General features: G+C 42.3%; 1 long non-coding RNA gene across 1 annotated transcript in view; it reads right to left on the reverse strand.

The window, feature by feature from the left end:
• LOC126457719 (uncharacterized) overlaps nt 1-17,374 on the reverse strand; it is an 877,017-nt gene that overhangs the window by 75,688 nt on the left and 783,955 nt on the right. The gene's annotated exons all lie outside the window — the stretch shown is intronic.

Genomic DNA, 17,374 nt, shown 5'->3' on the forward strand with positions numbered 1-17,374 from the left:
GCACACGAAACTGGTAGAAGCAAAACCAAATCAGACAACTCGGAATGTTACTGGCACAATTAATTCGACTCCCGTACCGGCCCACCTGCCGTGAACCGCATTCTACGTTTAACCTTAAAAGAACGAACAACCTTCTTAGGAACTGTAGTGAAATCTTCAACAACCAGCAGATGCAAACTCATGAAGACATGTCTTTTATCCGAAGCAACTGACTTTTCTCCGGACATTCCACACTCAGAACAGCTAAACATCCGGTCGATCATAACGTCAATCTTCACGACGCTTGGACGCAAGAATAATATCATAACACTCCACTACAGCTCCGTAGATTTCTCCAAGCCAACAACAACCAACAGGAACTAGATCTGTCCGAGACATGGAGTACGCTCAACAGGATACGGATCAACAATGGGAGTGCGGCGACTTACTGTACATTACGTGGCGCACTCAGCCTCATCATGCCAGTTAAGGAGCTACTCGATAGAATAGTAGCGGCTTCGGTCAAAGAAAACCATCATAACGACCGGTAAAGCCGTGTGCTGACCACACGCCCCTCCTACCCGCATCCTCATCTGAGGATGACACGGCGGTCAGACAGTCCCAATGGGCCACTTGTGACCTGAGGACGGAGAGCTTTTTCTTTTTTACTCTACATTAGGTGAAAGACTACCACTGCGGAGGGGACCTATGGCTCTCCAAGACAGACACATTGTTGAAGAGTGCCCTCGTAATTCGTACTCTGCAAACCCTTCAAACTTCTTGGACACTATATAGCAGACGTGATAAATTGCATAATAATATACCCATCAATATATAACTATGAATACATTTTATTTGTATTTCTAAAGTGTTGTAACACTGTCATACAGCTCATAATAATAATAATAATAATAATAATAATGTTCGATGTTAACCACTGTCAATAAAAACATGAATTAGACTGATGAATGCTAAATTCTTTGTCAATCAAGATAAGTAGATAACTCCGAATCCCTTTCCTTTTATAAGAGAGCTGCTGAAAAAATATTATATTTTTATTTTTAAAAATCAATCTACATTCATATACAATAGTTTGACACTAGTCACCTTAAAAGCCCCTTTCGGCTTCAACACCTCTCTCCCACGCTGCAGCCGCTACTAGAATCGTCACCGATAAGCCACTGGTGGTACGGCGCAGCTGCTCCGTTGAACTCTGCATGCCTTCCCCTGTTTTGGAATCTAGTTCTTTCCAGAGAGGTTTTCAGTTTATGGAAAGCCAGAAGTCAAGGAAGCAGGGCCGCTGGGTCAAGGAAATAGAAACGCGAACAAACCACAGCCTTGTTGTGTTTGAAAAAAGAAGAAAAATCTCTGAATTAACTAAGAACGATAAATCAGTGCGTTATCGTGGTGAACGTGCCAAATGCCCGCTGACCCAAAGTCAGGACGTTTGCGTCTCACTGCTTCATGAAGGACACGCTTTTTTGGGTCTCAGGGATGGTGGAGACATCCACTGTGATGGATGGAATCTTGTTTCTGGGTCGTACCCATGACCTCAGGACTCATCAACAGTGCTCACAGTATTAAGGAATTTCGGATTAATGTTCACAGTATCCAGCTTGTCCTATGCGATCTCCGAACGATGTTGCTTCTGCCCAGTTGTTGGTAACTTCTGCATAGATTTTGCTAGGATCCTCATGAGGTGACCGAGCGAGGTGGCGCAGTGGTTAGACAATGGACTCGCATTCGGGAGGACGACGGTTCAATCCCGTGTCCGGCCATCCTGATTTAGGTTTTCTGTGATTTCCCAAAATCGCTCCAGGCAAATGCCGGGATGGTTCCTTTCAAAGGGCACGGCCGACATCCTTCCCCTCCTTCCCTAATCCGATGAGACCGATGACCACGCTGTCTGGTCTCCTTCCCCAAACCCAAACAACCAACCAACCTCATGAGGTCGAAATGTTCCGTTACAGTGGAATGAATGGATCCAATACTAATCTTATACCCGTCTGCAAGTTCTGTGGCCGTGATTCGTCTATCTTGTATCAGAGTCCTTACGTGACAATAACGACCTCATTTGCAGATTTTAAGGGCCTACGTGCTTCACTCTTCTCTGATGAACGGCCATCTTTGAAGGGGTTGAACAACTACTTTATCTGTGTGGTTCCCATTATTTCGTACCGAGACGCTTATCAAATGTTGGGGATTGTTTCAGCTTGAGAATCGCCGAAGTTACACCAACATCTGATGCAACAACGTTGTTCCACTTGTTCTCTCATTTTGCCCACAACACACGCTGACTAACTCTTACACTTCACTTGTCACCGGCTAGCCAGCGACCGATTGTTTCAGCAGACGTGACAAACATCAGGCATCAGCCATCAGGCATGTGCACTTCGTATATTCCTACAAACAACATAGGCAGCGGGAGCATCTAAATACCATTTTTGGTTTTAACAATAAAAAAAAGGTCAGCTACGTCTTTAACAACCATCTTAGAGCAAACATGTTAAATACTTGCCTCACTATTAACGCAAGCCGAAGTAAAGAAAGTACATGATCATTCCGCATTTTAGCGTTTCTTTGCGTTTACTTTGTCTGTTCAGATCTATCAAAATCATAGAGCTTAAATGGTTCATAATCTAATCATAATCCGTTATGATCCTGCACGTGTAGTGAAAGAATAATTGATAAAGCATGTTATAGCATCTGTTTACCTAGGGTGTCATTTAACGACCACTACCACGATAGTTAGTCAAAGTATAGATAAGACAAATACGCGCACCCGTTAAAGTCCTCGTTTAAAATGGCGCCCGGTTCTTGAAGAAGGAACAAGAAAATAATTTTTTCCGCCAGTTGCTGGACGAGCTGCGAGGCTACGGTCTGGAGATTGCTCTGCGCTCTCGGACTGGCAGCAGCCATCGCCTGCCGGGCCCCGCGGCAGTCCGGCGCAGCCGCTGCCGCCCCCAGAACTCAATTCCGCGGCGCCCAGCGCCCAAGGCCGGCACACTACGCCGGCAGTCGCGCCGCGCCGCTCTCCCGCGATCGCTCCCGCTCTCGGCCTACGACGCACCACTTTGCGTGGTGGCCGGGAGCGCCTTGCTCTTCCTCGCAGGTACAAGCACGAGCACGTCCGAGCTGATCGTTGCAGGCTTCCAAAGCTACTATTTATAGCACACAAACAGAGACACACAATTAAAATAAATAAAAGAATTGAAAACTCACAACAAATATCATTTCACACAAAAACACACGCACATTTTATATATATATATATTGTTGCGGTCTTCAGTCCTGAGACTGGTTTGATGCAGCTCTCCATGCTACTCTATCCTGTGCAAGCTTCTTCATCTCCCAGTACCTACTGCAACCTACATCCTTTTGAATCTGCTTAGTATATTCATCTCTTGGTCTCAAAATGGTTCAAATGGCTCTGAGCACTATGGGACTTAACTTCTAAGGTCATCAGTCCCCTAGAACTTAGAACTACTTAAACCTAACTAACCTAAGGACATCACACACATCCATGCCCGAGGCAGGATTCGAACCTGCGACTGTAGCGGTCGCGCGGTTCCAGACTGTAGTGCCTTTAACCGCTTGGCCACCTCGGCCGGCTCTTGGTCTCCCTCTACGATTTTTACCTTCCACGCTGCCCTCCAATACTAAATTGGTGATCCCTTGATGCCTCAGAACTTGTCCTACCAACCGATTCCTTCTTCTAGTCAAGTTGTGCCACAAACTTCTCTTCTCCCCAATCCTATTCAATACCTCCTCATTAGTTATGTGATCTGCCCTTCTGATCTTCAGCGTTCTTCTGTAGCACCACATTTCGAAAGCTTCTATTCTTTTCTTGTCCAAACTATTTATCGTCCATGTTTCACTTCCATACATGGCTACACTCCATACAAATACTTTCAGAAACGACTTCCTGACACTTCAATTTATACTTGACGTTAGCAAATTTCTCTTCTTCAGAAACACTTTCTTTGCCATTACCAGTCGACATTTTATATCCTCTCTACTTCGACCATCATTATATATATATATACTCGTATATATATGCCCTAATTCGTATCTATACAGGTCCGAACATTGAAAAGTGTTGTAACTGACCGAGACTGCATTACCTTGGCTGACGAGAGGTGCCATCTAATGGAGGAACTATTGACTAATAGCGTAACAGCTGTGAGCGTGGAACTTGTGACTACAATTAGCTGCAAGCCAAAAAGTACTGAGGAAGGATACATCCGTGGAACTCTTCGAGAAGGAGCGAGCCATGGGAGGATAAATCTGTCATGCAAGTTTAATGAGTGAAGTATTTTCAACAGTAACAGTATAACCGTTATAATGGTGCACTTCTCGGTGAGGAATTTCAGTTAGAGTTATACATGTGCGGAAGGATGGGGGAGGAGTATGGGAGGATGGCAGCAAGAGGGGCACTTGATCACCCCCTTCACAATCCTTGAACCTGTAGTACAGGTTTCTTTATTAATAACAAAATCTCCCTATAGCAAATACTTAGAGGAGAAACATGACATCTCCGAGAAATAATACGTTTTTTGTGTCATCTGGTACGTTTCGAAACTGACCATATTGATTATGTAAAGAAATGACCATTTTACAGTTTTGCTGTCCACCCCTCCCTCCGCCAATACTTTCCGGAAAAATTTTTGCAGACCCCTATGGTTAATGCCATTGAAGTTCGACTTATTTTTAATAACCTATAGTAGCGAGAATGTTGATGCGCTTGAAGTTATTGTATAAAATGGTTCAGTGGAGATTGAATCATTATTAAAATAGTCGCAACTCGTCCTACACCCCTGATATACATTGACGTTACTCCATGAAGTCTCTTGACGGACCCCTTCCTACAACGCGCCTCGCTCTACTAACCCACACTGTCGTTCCGCGAAAACAGTGCACAAACTCGTACACGGAAAACCACCGGAGAAGAAAATGAATGAGCCGACCACAATATTATTGCACCTGGGAGTGAGAATGCTTCGGTCGGCTTCTTGTAACTTTTTATTGTGATATTACACGAGGATATGCTGAACCACCTGATGGCATATGCACAACTGGTCCTGAACGCACTGGCAGTGTGAAGCCTTTTCTTTAGTCACCACTGCAGTTGTTTACTGTAACGTCACCAGTTGGATCCAACAACGGCGTGGGACGCCATGTGCAATAATACCGTGCTTGAATAGTACGCCGCCTGGGATAAGCATAAGCGTTAAGTGGTGTGTTTACTCAGCACAGAGATATTTATTGGGCGAAGCAGTGCGAACCATGAATCAGTTGTGCCTGACGATATTACGTCGAGGCCACAGCTGTGGGTTTGCTTTCACAGGGAACCACACTTTTCTTTATAGGACATTTATGACAAGGAGTAATAGGTTGCCCATTTTTAGTGCTTCCTGTAGGTGCGGTCGGAATAAAACAGGTCGTAGCCCGGAAGGTGGCAGATGTTACTCAACGTGTTGAATGGATCGGTGCAGGCGGGACGACACGTGGGGAGGACCGGTAGCGCACGTGCATCAGGCTCGAGGCATCTGGCGGCAGCGGCGGCGGCGGCCCCTATCCTATGGGCTGGGCTGTGCTGGGCTGAGCTTTTTATCCCCTTTATCCGCCCTGTTGGAGGGTGCCGGTCCCACTGGCAGCTGCAGGTTTGCACCGTGCGTGCGCCCGCACTTTTCAAATGAACGTAAAACAATTAACGTAGCTATTTTGGTCAGCTGATAGCTGTATTACGTTTCCTTGCGAATAACAGAAGAGCACAACGTGATAGACTTAGCTGACGTTACTGTCACAGCAACAACTGCAGAAACGTGGAGCTGTGTCGTTCTTCCCTTTCGCTATATGATCTGAGCAACTGCACTTCTTCCATACACAGTAATGAACGGGATTTGTTTTATTGTGTGGCATTATTGTCACATGTAGTTACGTAACACGGATTCATTTTTGCCGCCATTTAATTTTATTTAGAGTGTACTGAGCACATGTACTAGGAGAAGAACTATGCAATTTTCTCAAAGGAAGGTGTTATGCCGGTGTGGTCTCTGTGTACTCTACGCCGGCAGGAGGTGGTCAGTGAATCTCATTATGAACGTCACCTTAGAGCTGGGTACTTTTGGTAGAAGTAAGGCTGCGACCTACTTCGTGTTTTTGTCATTAGAGCCGGGCCTCTACTAGTCCTGCTCCACTACCACACACAGTAAATAACTGAGCACGACATTTTTCCTTTTCCATTCGGACATCAAAGAACGAGACATCGACCCATCGTCCGACCAGCATCGGAAGATTCGATGCTTTTACCCCATAGTTTGTTGTACCCGATCGGGATGAGTCACCTCATCACAGCCTTTGGCGCAGAGAAGTCGACCAATCGATGGGGCACAGCTCCATCCTACTACCAACCTCTTATTTGTTAAAGTGCGTTTTGTGTGTCAGGAGCTGGAAGTTTGTGCACTGTTCCCCTGTTTTTTTCATGAAATAAGCGATATTCGCGTCTGTCACATTGGCAACACCACTGAATCGTCCTCTCCATACAAAACGTATTTAGTATTGGTAATGGAGGGGAATCTATGTTTGGTGGTCATGCAGTCACTGCCGGCCGTGAGGGTCACTCATCTTCCGACTGTTGTTTGGATCTGAGGGGCACATTGTTTGCTGATTTTACGGAAATGTGTCATAACTGCTGTAGTACAATTCATATTCTGAGCAGTTCACTACTTGTTTACTTTGCCACCCAATTTGTATTGCTTAATTTACTTATAATTGAAGGCATTTTGTTGTATTGTTAACTTTTACTTCGCAGGCGGCCGAGCGGTTCTAGGCGCTACAGTCTGGAACCGCGAGACCACTACGGTCGCAGGTTCGAATCCTGCCTCGGGCATGGATGTGTGTGATGTCTTTATGTTAGTTAGGTTTAAGCAGTTCTAAGTTCTAGGGGACTGATGACCTCAAAAGTTAAGTCCCATAGTGCTCAGAGCCATTTGAACCATGTTTTTTTTTTGTTTTGCCTAATCAAGAACTGTTTTACCTAAGGCCTTCGTTTTCTTTTTAAATTAACGTTGTTTAGCCTTAAGTGATGGGCTTTCAGCCGATTTTGAATTAAATTTTTTTGCTGTGAAAATCTTAGATTCTTTGATTCAAATGGCTCTGAGCACTATGGGACTTAACTGCTGAGGTCATCAGTCCCCTAGAACTTTGAACTACTTAAACCTAACTAACCTACGGACATTACACATATCCCTGTCCGAGGCAGGATTCGAACCTGCGACCGTTGCGGTCACGCGGTTCCAGACTGTAGCGCCTAGAACCGCTCGGCCACCCCGACCGGCTCAGATTATTTGGGCCTTCAGCCTAAATGAAGAGCTGTTGTAAGATAAGGGTTGCCTTTTAAATTTCTGATTATGCTTGCGTTTTAAGTTATTGGTCTTCAGCCGTTTTGAAATTAAAGTGTAATTAAGTCCCAAAGATTCAAGCTGTGTGTTTAAAACACACTGTTTATGGCCTCTTGTAATGTTTGATCAAATAATGAAGTTGTAACTGACCCTTAATTTGGCCCTTTCCACAATTTAAACTACCTGTCCTGTCCTGCGGGTTAAACTGGGCTTTTCAATCTGTTAATCTCAGTGTTGACTTAAAATACCAGATCCTTTTCGTTGCCCGAAAACTTTTCCACAGTTACGTGACCCACTAAAAATAAATGGAAACTGGTGCACACCAAAGCTTCTTGTTCTCACTGTAAGGGGGTATCGTTGTGCGCAGTGATGAAATTTACTGTCAGTTGTATTACGAATTCAGAGAAAAGGCCGAGTGTTGCACTCGCTCGACCTGTACGATCAAAGATTTGCTTTGTAAGGAACAATACACTTACGCTCTTCCATTCTTATCAAGAACTGCGACCCAACTTTCAGTCATGCGAATAGCTGCTTGACGGCATTAGCTGGAGTAGCCTCTTGAAGACGTTGGTAGATGTAGTTACAGACTTGAAGTCAGAAGGCAGATTAAGGAACTACACACAAGACAAAGATGTTATTTAAGAACGGCGATGGGGGAACAGATTTGATAGGTATAGTAGAGGTTTCAAACAACTATGTTGTTTGTCACCAACACATTCAATTTATATGCTCTGAGGCTAATAAAGAAAGTAGCAAACAATGTAAAAGGAATAATCGTATGAAGAGAAAGAAGAAAGACAAGTATTTACAAGAACGAGTGATGTAGTCTGAATCAGATGGTAAAGTACAGCTTATGATGGGTCAGATAAAGTGAAAAACATTATGGCACGCGGATAAACGAAGGGATGGCCAAAGACGTGAGAGTCAGCAAATATGAAAGTTCTGTCATGTTACTCCAAGGTAAAAAATTTAAAATAATAAAATCTTTTAGATACTTATGCATTTTAAACTAAACTCTAAACTCCTCCCGCACAGTCCATGAAGGCCCAAAGGTACCGACTGGCCGCCGTGTCATCCTCGGCCCACAGGCGTCATTGGATGCGCATATGGAGGGGCATGTGGTCAGTACACCGCTCTCCCAGCCGTGTGTCAGTTTCCGAGACCGGAGCCGCTACTTCTCAATCAAGTAGCTCCTCAGTTTGCCTCACAAGGGTTGAGTGCATCCCGCTTGCCAACAGCGCTCGGCAGACCGGATGGTCATCCATCCAAGTTCTAGCCCAGTCCGAGAGCGCTTAACTTCTGTGATCTCACGGGAACCGGTGTTACCACTGCGGCAAGACCGTTGGAACTTATGCATTTTAGTGACTGAAAATTCAAAATAAGTTCAGAAAAAAAGAGAAATTGAGTATCCAGGGGTGAGAGACCTTTCGTAAAATTGAAAGGGCTTTTTACGACAAAAACAATTCTGATAAATTAAGCAGTAGATTCAATAAGTATTTTGTCTAGAGTATTAAATAAAAATGAATCATGGAAAGTCAGAGAGTTGGTCAGTTTTTAAATGTGCGTTCACAGACTAGTGTTAGAAGCGAACTGAAAGAAGGACGAATGAATAAGTACTTGTAAGACTACCAGAGGAAACAAAACTAATGGAAATGATAAACATGTGAAAAATACATTGCTTAACATTAAAACGAAGCACTGACAGGACATGGTCGGTTGTCAGTGTATCTTCGTAGACGTCCACACCACCAGCGGATATGTAAATGAATAGAGCGGCAATACTATGTGAGAGACGGAAAGGCAACCTGAGTGCATTAGTGTTGTTCGTATTTAGCGTTGTTAACAGGCCTGGTAGGCTACGTTACGAGCATGGACAGCGTTGAGTGATCACTGTGTAAGACACGGAAATGCCGAATTAGCAGCACTTAACAGAGTTTGAAACGGCCTCGTTGTGGGTCTCCATTTGGGAGGCAGGTCGAGCTGTGCAGCATACACATACGTGGGACATATGTGACAGTACCCCAGTGCTGTCCTGCACGGGAATGTGAGAGCGAGCATACTCGTAGTCAAGGTTTTGGTCCACCACATCTGACCGCCACAAGGCAGGAGCACTGTATAGTGCATCAACTACATCGTAACCCCTTCAGGACCTCGCCTGCTGTCAGAGAGCACGTAATAGACTCGCTGCAACGCTGTGTGTCATCCCGCACCATTGATCGGAGATTAGCAACAGCTTGAACAAGGAATCACCATCGCATGCGTGGGCAACCGTTAACACCACAATTTCCGCCCCTGGTAGCTGAGTGGTCAGAGCGACGGAATGTCATACCTAACGGCCCGGGTTCGATTCCCGTCTGGGTCGGAGATTTTCTACGCTCAGGGATTGGGTGTTGTGTTGTCCTGATCATCATCATTTCATCCCCATCGACACGCAAGTCGCCGAAGTGGCGTCAACTCGAAAGACTTGCACCAGGTGAACGGTCTACCCGAAGGGACGACCTAGCCACATGGCATTTCCAACACCACAATATAAAAGGCTGCTTTTGGAGTGGTACTGCGACCGGGAAACATGGACTGCTGGTAAACGGTGTCTCATTGTGTACAACTATGAAATGCTGTTCTGCATTACCTGTACGACCATTGTCAGGGAGTATGGCAGCAACCTGCTGTGAGGCTCCATTCTTCCTGTGATTTGGGGAGGTACAGCAGTGTTACTACTAGCGTCATGGTGTGGATAGTGTCGTGTTCTGTCCACTCGTCTAATATAGGCCACCTAAGGAAGCTGTTTTCTCGGATAGCTGAACAACGTTCAAACAAATATTGTTAATGGAGTTTATTATAGTAAGTTAAACTGACAATACTAAATTTGCATATTTACAGAGATGGGTCGCAAGCAAACGGCGACATGCAAATAATCTAAGTCCTTCGATATATACAATTTCCATGCAAGTAAATAATACAGTTCGCAAGTCACTGCTGCAGTGCTTATATCACGGCTCGTCCTCCAGTGGAACCGCCGCTAGTAGATTCAATAAGTATTTTATCTGGAGTATTAAATACAAATGAAACATGGAAAGTCAGACAGTTGGTCAGTTTTTAAATGTGCGTGCACAGACTAGTGTTAGAAGCGAACTGAAAGAATGACGAATGAATAAGTACTTCGCTTCTATTCTCTTTGTATAGGAGCCGCTACTGACTTGGTGACGTCCTAGTCAGCATACTATAGGCTGACGTCGTCTCACAGCCCTCTCTGCAGTAACGTTCCAGGCCGACGTGATGGCGCTTGATGTTACGCCGTGAAATGTAGCCATAGGGTATGATGTCAAGTAACGACGGTTAGTTGATGGTGTTGAGACAGCAACCGGCTACAAATTTATTTTAAGTTCCTTTATTCACAAGGGACCATTACCAGTTTCGGATCATTACAATTCATCGTCAGACGGCTTTCATGCTTTAATTAGAACATGCGCTACGTTTTTTTATTGATTATTTGTCGTGTTTGAATCACGTCAGACGGCTTTCATGCTCTCATAATAAAAAAAGCGCACCACATGCTTTAATGAGAGCATGAAAGCCGTCTGACGATGAACTGTAATGAATCGAAACCGGTAATGGTACCATTGTAATAAGGAACTTAAAATAGATTTCTGGCTGGTTGCTATCTCAACAACATCAACATTTGTTTTCAAATAACAGACACGGTCTCCAACCATGTAATCATATGACAAAATTCCACGACTTCTAGTAACACTTATGGCACAACGGTATGTCATGGATATCCTGTGTCCTCACGTGCTACCTCTCATGTGAGAGTATCACAGCGCCGCTTTTCAATATGACAATGCTCTCTGTACTGTCTGCATGATGTTGAGTTACACCCGTTGTCACCAAGACCTGTCCCTCACAGAACGTGCTGGATTAGCTCGGACGTCAACTCCGGCCCATTATCACTACCGAGGCTACCAAGGACTACTTGCAAAACTCGTGGACCAGCTCGCCTCAGGAGGGGATTCAACAGTTTTATTTCAATCTTCACAAAAGAATCAGTGCACGCTTCCGGTCCAGTGAAGGTGCAGCGTCATACTGACAAGTGGTCTCATTCTCCAAGTTGTTCGCATTTCTGACTCGATTTTGTGACCACTGAAAGAAATGTATATATCCTCTAAACAATTAGTTTCATTTCGTTTCCGCTTTCCTTTCTGCTTACGTCACTGTATTATCAGCCAGTATGTTGGGCGGAACACACGTATTGCAAAAGAATGTGCCTGTACGTGATGAAGAGTCACTGAAAAAAAGATAGCAGAGAATAGATTATGAGGAAGGTTAATATTTGGAACTTTGGATGACATTTGAAGTGGAGGACATTACGACAAGAGGGAGGGCAGAGGAAGGTGGAGAGCTCCAGCCGATACCCGCTGTAAGTGAAGACACATATACCAAACAAAAGAACGAGTGAGTTGAAGACACGGCCACAATCTTTCCGAGGTAGGATAAGCTGCGTGGCTTTTAAGTGATCGGTAGGGAGTAAAATGTGTTTCATAGAATAAAAGTATGGAACATAAGACATGTATGAGAAACTAGCAGAACATTCGACAGTCGGTACAAAGAACGTATCGCAGCATGGAAATATGGAACAAGCCGCTCGACGTTTTCAGAACATGTACGAGAAAATAATAACAAACTTATTACAAGTATGAAAAACATGAAAATAGTTACAATAAATAATGAAAGACATCTCCTAACCTTACAAGAAAATAGCCACATAAACAAAACAACAGCTGAAAAGAAGCCACTATGAAAGTAAAATCTGAGAAAGTTGGTGACACTTAAAGAAACGATTGACACTATACACGCAGAAAATGGCAGTTACAGTGCTATATTTCCAAAACAGCGACCACGAGGAAATGTTGAAGCTTTCAAATAGTTTTCCACATGAGAGTAATGCATAGACGCTGATCCGTAAGCACTTTATCATATAATAATGAAAAATTTAATGATCTGTTTTAAACCTACGGCCTGTATGTGTAAAAATTTCAGGCCACTCACTGAAGTTGCCTTCTAACTAAGGTGAAACGTGATTGGTTGCACAAAATAAATTAAAAAAAAAATAAACATAATGTGCCGTATGCTAACTTCAGTCTTACTGTGCAGTCTTACTTTTGAACTGTTTCAATCTATAGAATAATTTATTAATTACTTAATTTATTTATACTTATTGTTTATAGCAGCTGCTACAAGAGATATCTCACTTGTGTAATGTTATTGTATCTTTATCTACATCCTCTCTCAAGCACAGGTTGGCAAAATTAAGCTCCTTCCAACAATATTAATCTTTTCCTTCCTCTTAATGTATTTGATTCCTATGTTCGAACCATTTTTATATTACAAAATGACAAATTCTTTGGTTTTCACAGGATTCGCAAATATCTCACTATCTTCCATACTATAAGTAATGTTTCTTCAAAAGTAAATTTTCAGCTATCAATAGCTCCCATGAAAATGAAAAGAATAACATCTTGTATAAACAGAACGCTGATTTTTACAACAGAATTTCGGCCAACATTCTGGCATCTGACTTTCAGTACCATTCTTGTAGACTCGCTGAATTCCACTCTACAGCAAGCACGCCAAACGGCAGCGTTTATAGAGACAGGGTCTTCGGGATACAGGAATTAACCACATACACTGACAGATAGGATGAACAGAACAGCGATCAGGGAGTGTTTCCGATTATGCTGCAGTGTCCGGGGAAGTGTCGTCGTTGAGTGACTGTGGGATGGTGCTACTTGACTTGTACATAATTTCTATTTAGCGGAATGAATGGCAGCTGCTCTACATACAGAAAAATTAAAGTTAATGGAGACGAGTAGGAAAAATAAACCTATAAGGTTCAAACAAAATATTTGTGATGTTCTGCTGACACAGTCACGTCGATTACATTTCTGTGTGAAACATTTCAAAGCGGTGAGAGTACTGCCCGAGTGTTTTGGATCACCACCAGATTGGATTACAGGAAGACATCGAAGCAATTCAGAGCCAGATTTTATTTTGCAAAAACTGCTTCTCAGTGGGAACCCATGTGAAATCTTCATCTCACCGCATTATGATGGTAAACAAAGGAAAAGTCCAAGCCACATTAATATTATAAATCTGATAGAGGAAAAAATGGTGTTATACGATACTTACTCTACGAGACGGTATGTTAAAGAACTCGTATACATGACAAAATCAAAAATACTGCCTCACATACGCTTTCACATATATTTACATAAGAAACGAGAACACACAGACACCGACTAAGAAACACTGTATTTTGCCTCGCAAATGACTAAAACAGTGAAAAATCTTGTTTTCCCATAGTATCGATAATCGTGTTTAGCTTTGTATTTCTAGAACTTCCGGAGGTTAGCACACTTTGGAATAGCTGGATATCTTTTACTAGTTGACATTCTGATTATGAGGGGAACATTCTCTCCGTCTTTCGGCGGTGGGTTGCAAGGTTCATAAGATATTATTCATTTCGTGGATAAAGGTGCTTCTTGTTGAAGCATAGCGGTCTACACTGCCGACGAAGAGATAAGTGTGACTCAGGAGACGTAACACATCATTGTGAATTACTACAATACATATAAATCGTGTACATGTTCTCTCACAAGACAGTAAATACTGATGCACTTAAGACACCGCATCCAAAATATTACTCTGCTTCTCTTCTTTTTTGCTCGAAGACAACTCGACGGCAGTTCATGATTTTGATTCACCATTCAGTTTTCAGTTATCAGCCTCATCTCCGGCAGAAAATTTATGTGACTTATTTCTTATTCCTGATTAGTTCAGACAACGAGTATTGTACTACGAGGTGCGGCGATAAAACAATGGGATTATTGCTGTACAACATTTTATTTCTGAAACATACACATTTAGTTATTGTCACCCTCAATACACTCCCCGCCTCTATACCCACGACGCTCCAAGCGATTTTTCAGTTGAGGTGACACAGTATGTCCTATGCCGCCAATGTTAAATTATCGAATTTTGTGACCCATTATCTTGGTAACTTTTTAAGACACCAATTTACTATTTTCCATAATTATTTAATGCACCTTTCTAGATACACTGAACTAGAATTATTTCTAAAATTTTATTGTATGGCATGTTATCTTTTTTTTCAAACACTCCATGTTTTGACAGAATTTTGAAAGTAAATGAACATAATACAAAACAACTCAGGATATTTTAATTATTCTAGTTCCACATGTGTAGAGTCTCACACTTGGCATGCTGTGAAAATTTCATGTCTCTACCATCATTCCTATCTTAGAAAACGGGTCATTTATTGCAAAAAATGTAGTTCAGAGATACTGAGGTTTAAAACTTTCTTTTTATTACAAATTCTTATACAGACTTGCTTCCTCCTTTTCTTTCTTGCTTCTTTTGTCATTTGCTGAGCAGCTAACTCTGCTTCACATACACGAAGCTCAACCAGTTCCCATATTCCTTTAGCTAACTGCTCCAGAACCTTAAGTCTTTCACAGTTCTCGCCATTAAAAGTTATTACAGCATCAAACACTGCTAACTTTAGAGTCATAAGGCCAACAAATTCATTTTCAGCCACACATCACCACACAACGTTATTAAAAGACTCATTCACATTCTGGCTATTCCCTTGTAAACACTTCTTTAGTAGCTCAGGATTTTCCAAATCTCTGTAAATAGGTTTGATTGCCTCTATTACTGCCAAAGGAAGAGAATGTTCATGTGTAAATTCATGCAGGGTGCCAGAAAATTCAGTCTGCCTAGATTTGCACCAAGTATTTGGTGGAGGTGGACACAAAGCATGACATGGCCTTTCATCGGTTGATACTCGATGAAAGAAAGTGTTCCACACAGCTCTTTTTATCTTCTCTAAATTGTCACAGTTATCACTAATTGCCTTCCCATAATATTCCTGTAATACATCAATTACTTTGTTCATTAGTCTTCCAGCACGTTTTATTGTCTTGCCATCAGACAGTTTTGTGCTACCCAACTTTATTTTTAGGTTACACAAACGTGTTCCCATCCTTTTCTTGACATGTCCTACACACTCAAGTTTTTGTATAGGAACATCATATTGCTTACTGTTTTGTACTGCAGTGAAAGCCTTGCTGTCCATCACCTAAGTAATTCACACATATACCAGCTCTTTCCTTCTGCGTACGCTGGAAAATGTTAACTGCTCCTTTTACCTCAATTCCTCCACTTGTGTCATCATAATTTTTGTACACTGCTGCTTATGAAGTACTCCGTTCTTCTGGTTCACTGTACAACCTTGGCAGTACTTACTGAGAACTTCAAAATCCAAAACTTTTCCAGTGGCAATACTTATTGCAGATGTAAAACCATTTTTAAAACTAAACCCACGCTTTTGTGAGGATCCATCCACAGCAGTACTGATGTCTGTGTCACCCTCATTTTGTTCAACACCTTGTGATGTAGCAGCAACCATTGAATCTTCAGCCACAGCATTTACAGAGTCCCCAATCGCTGTTACATATTTCGTATACCTAGAAGGTGGTTTTGGCAAATTCAACAGAGTGCGGAGAACATTACCAGCCCTTGCACCTTAACCAATGCAGTGAAAGCCATAGAACAGCCTCATATTAATTTCATACAATTTGTTACCTGAACACTTTGATGAAGTATGAAACGCTTTTTTCGTTTTTGCACTCCCGACATTTAATAATTAATTTAAACACGACACCTATTCTAGCTCCAATATCCTTATAAAGTTAAATTTCACCACCACAAAGACAGAAAGAGACAGTTTCAGAAAGAACTTGTGCAAGGATTTGCAGATCAGTTATGAGGTTGTTCATAATATCATTAATTTTGCCACTGTCACCCGTTTCTAAATATACTTTCCTTTCCGATGCACTAGGGGGCGTGGTCACTTCAGAAACATTATCTTGGTTTCCTCCATTGCTATTGTTTTCAAATACTTCAGAAGAAAATGCAGGTCTCACGCATCTGTTACCCGCAAATTTGCGTTTCGTGAATTTACTTTTACGCTTTTACTCATTTTACTTACGTATAAAAAGCAATAGAAGTTAGCTTACTACAAAAATAGCCAATAATCACTCTACTTTCAACGATAACTAGTATTAGAAACAAAAGACTGACTTGTTTATTCGTAATGCCAACTGCTGAGACGTAGCAGTAGGCCAGTGGTTCCCAACAGGTGGTCCGCGACCCCAGGGGTCCGCGACCTATGCCAGAGGGGTCCGCAAGATGCTTTTAGAATAAAAAATATTTTAAATATACTTCGCATGATAACAGATTTATTGTTTTGGCCGCTTGCTGCATGAGCAGAACTTTAGCGACGCTAACTTCTGAGTCTAGTGTCTACCTAGAGTCAACTGACACTAGCACACTAACGCAAAACCAGAATTAGATTAGGCAAATCTGCTGAATGCCGTTAGACTGCGCGCGCTGCCTCTTTGCAGCTGATTTTTCAATAATGAATATGTCAATGTTTTTTTTAAGTACCAAAAGTAGAAGTATAAAATGACTCTTAATTTGGCTTTTTTAGGTACTTAATACTGTGATATGACAAGGTACCAATCATGCTCGATGAGGGGGTCCTCGAGAAAATTTTGTTAGGAACCCCTGCAGTAGGCACAAAACAAAGCAATTCACAGACTTCTAGATGTGTAGTTCCCAAGATATGGCTGCCCAATTGTGGCAGTATATGCGTAGCTGCGAAATTTGACAGTCACATGCCAACATTCAAAATATTATTTTAAGGTCTCACCACTGTCTGGTTTTAATGTATTGTACACCTAAATGTTCAAGAAAATCAGAAGTACATTATCTAGTAGAAAACAGAAAATGTAAAATTTCAAAGAATTTCACGTACAATGTCCCCTTGATGGGAAACATTGCTGGAGGTCTTCATCTGTGAGCTCCTTGATGACGCATCCTGCTTTTTCTTTCGCTGCTTTAGTGGACTG

This window comes from Schistocerca serialis, chromosome 2 (genome assembly GCF_023864345.2).
Source record: "Schistocerca serialis cubense isolate TAMUIC-IGC-003099 chromosome 2, iqSchSeri2.2, whole genome shotgun sequence".
Classification (NCBI taxonomy): Eukaryota; Metazoa; Arthropoda; class Insecta; order Orthoptera; family Acrididae; genus Schistocerca; species Schistocerca serialis.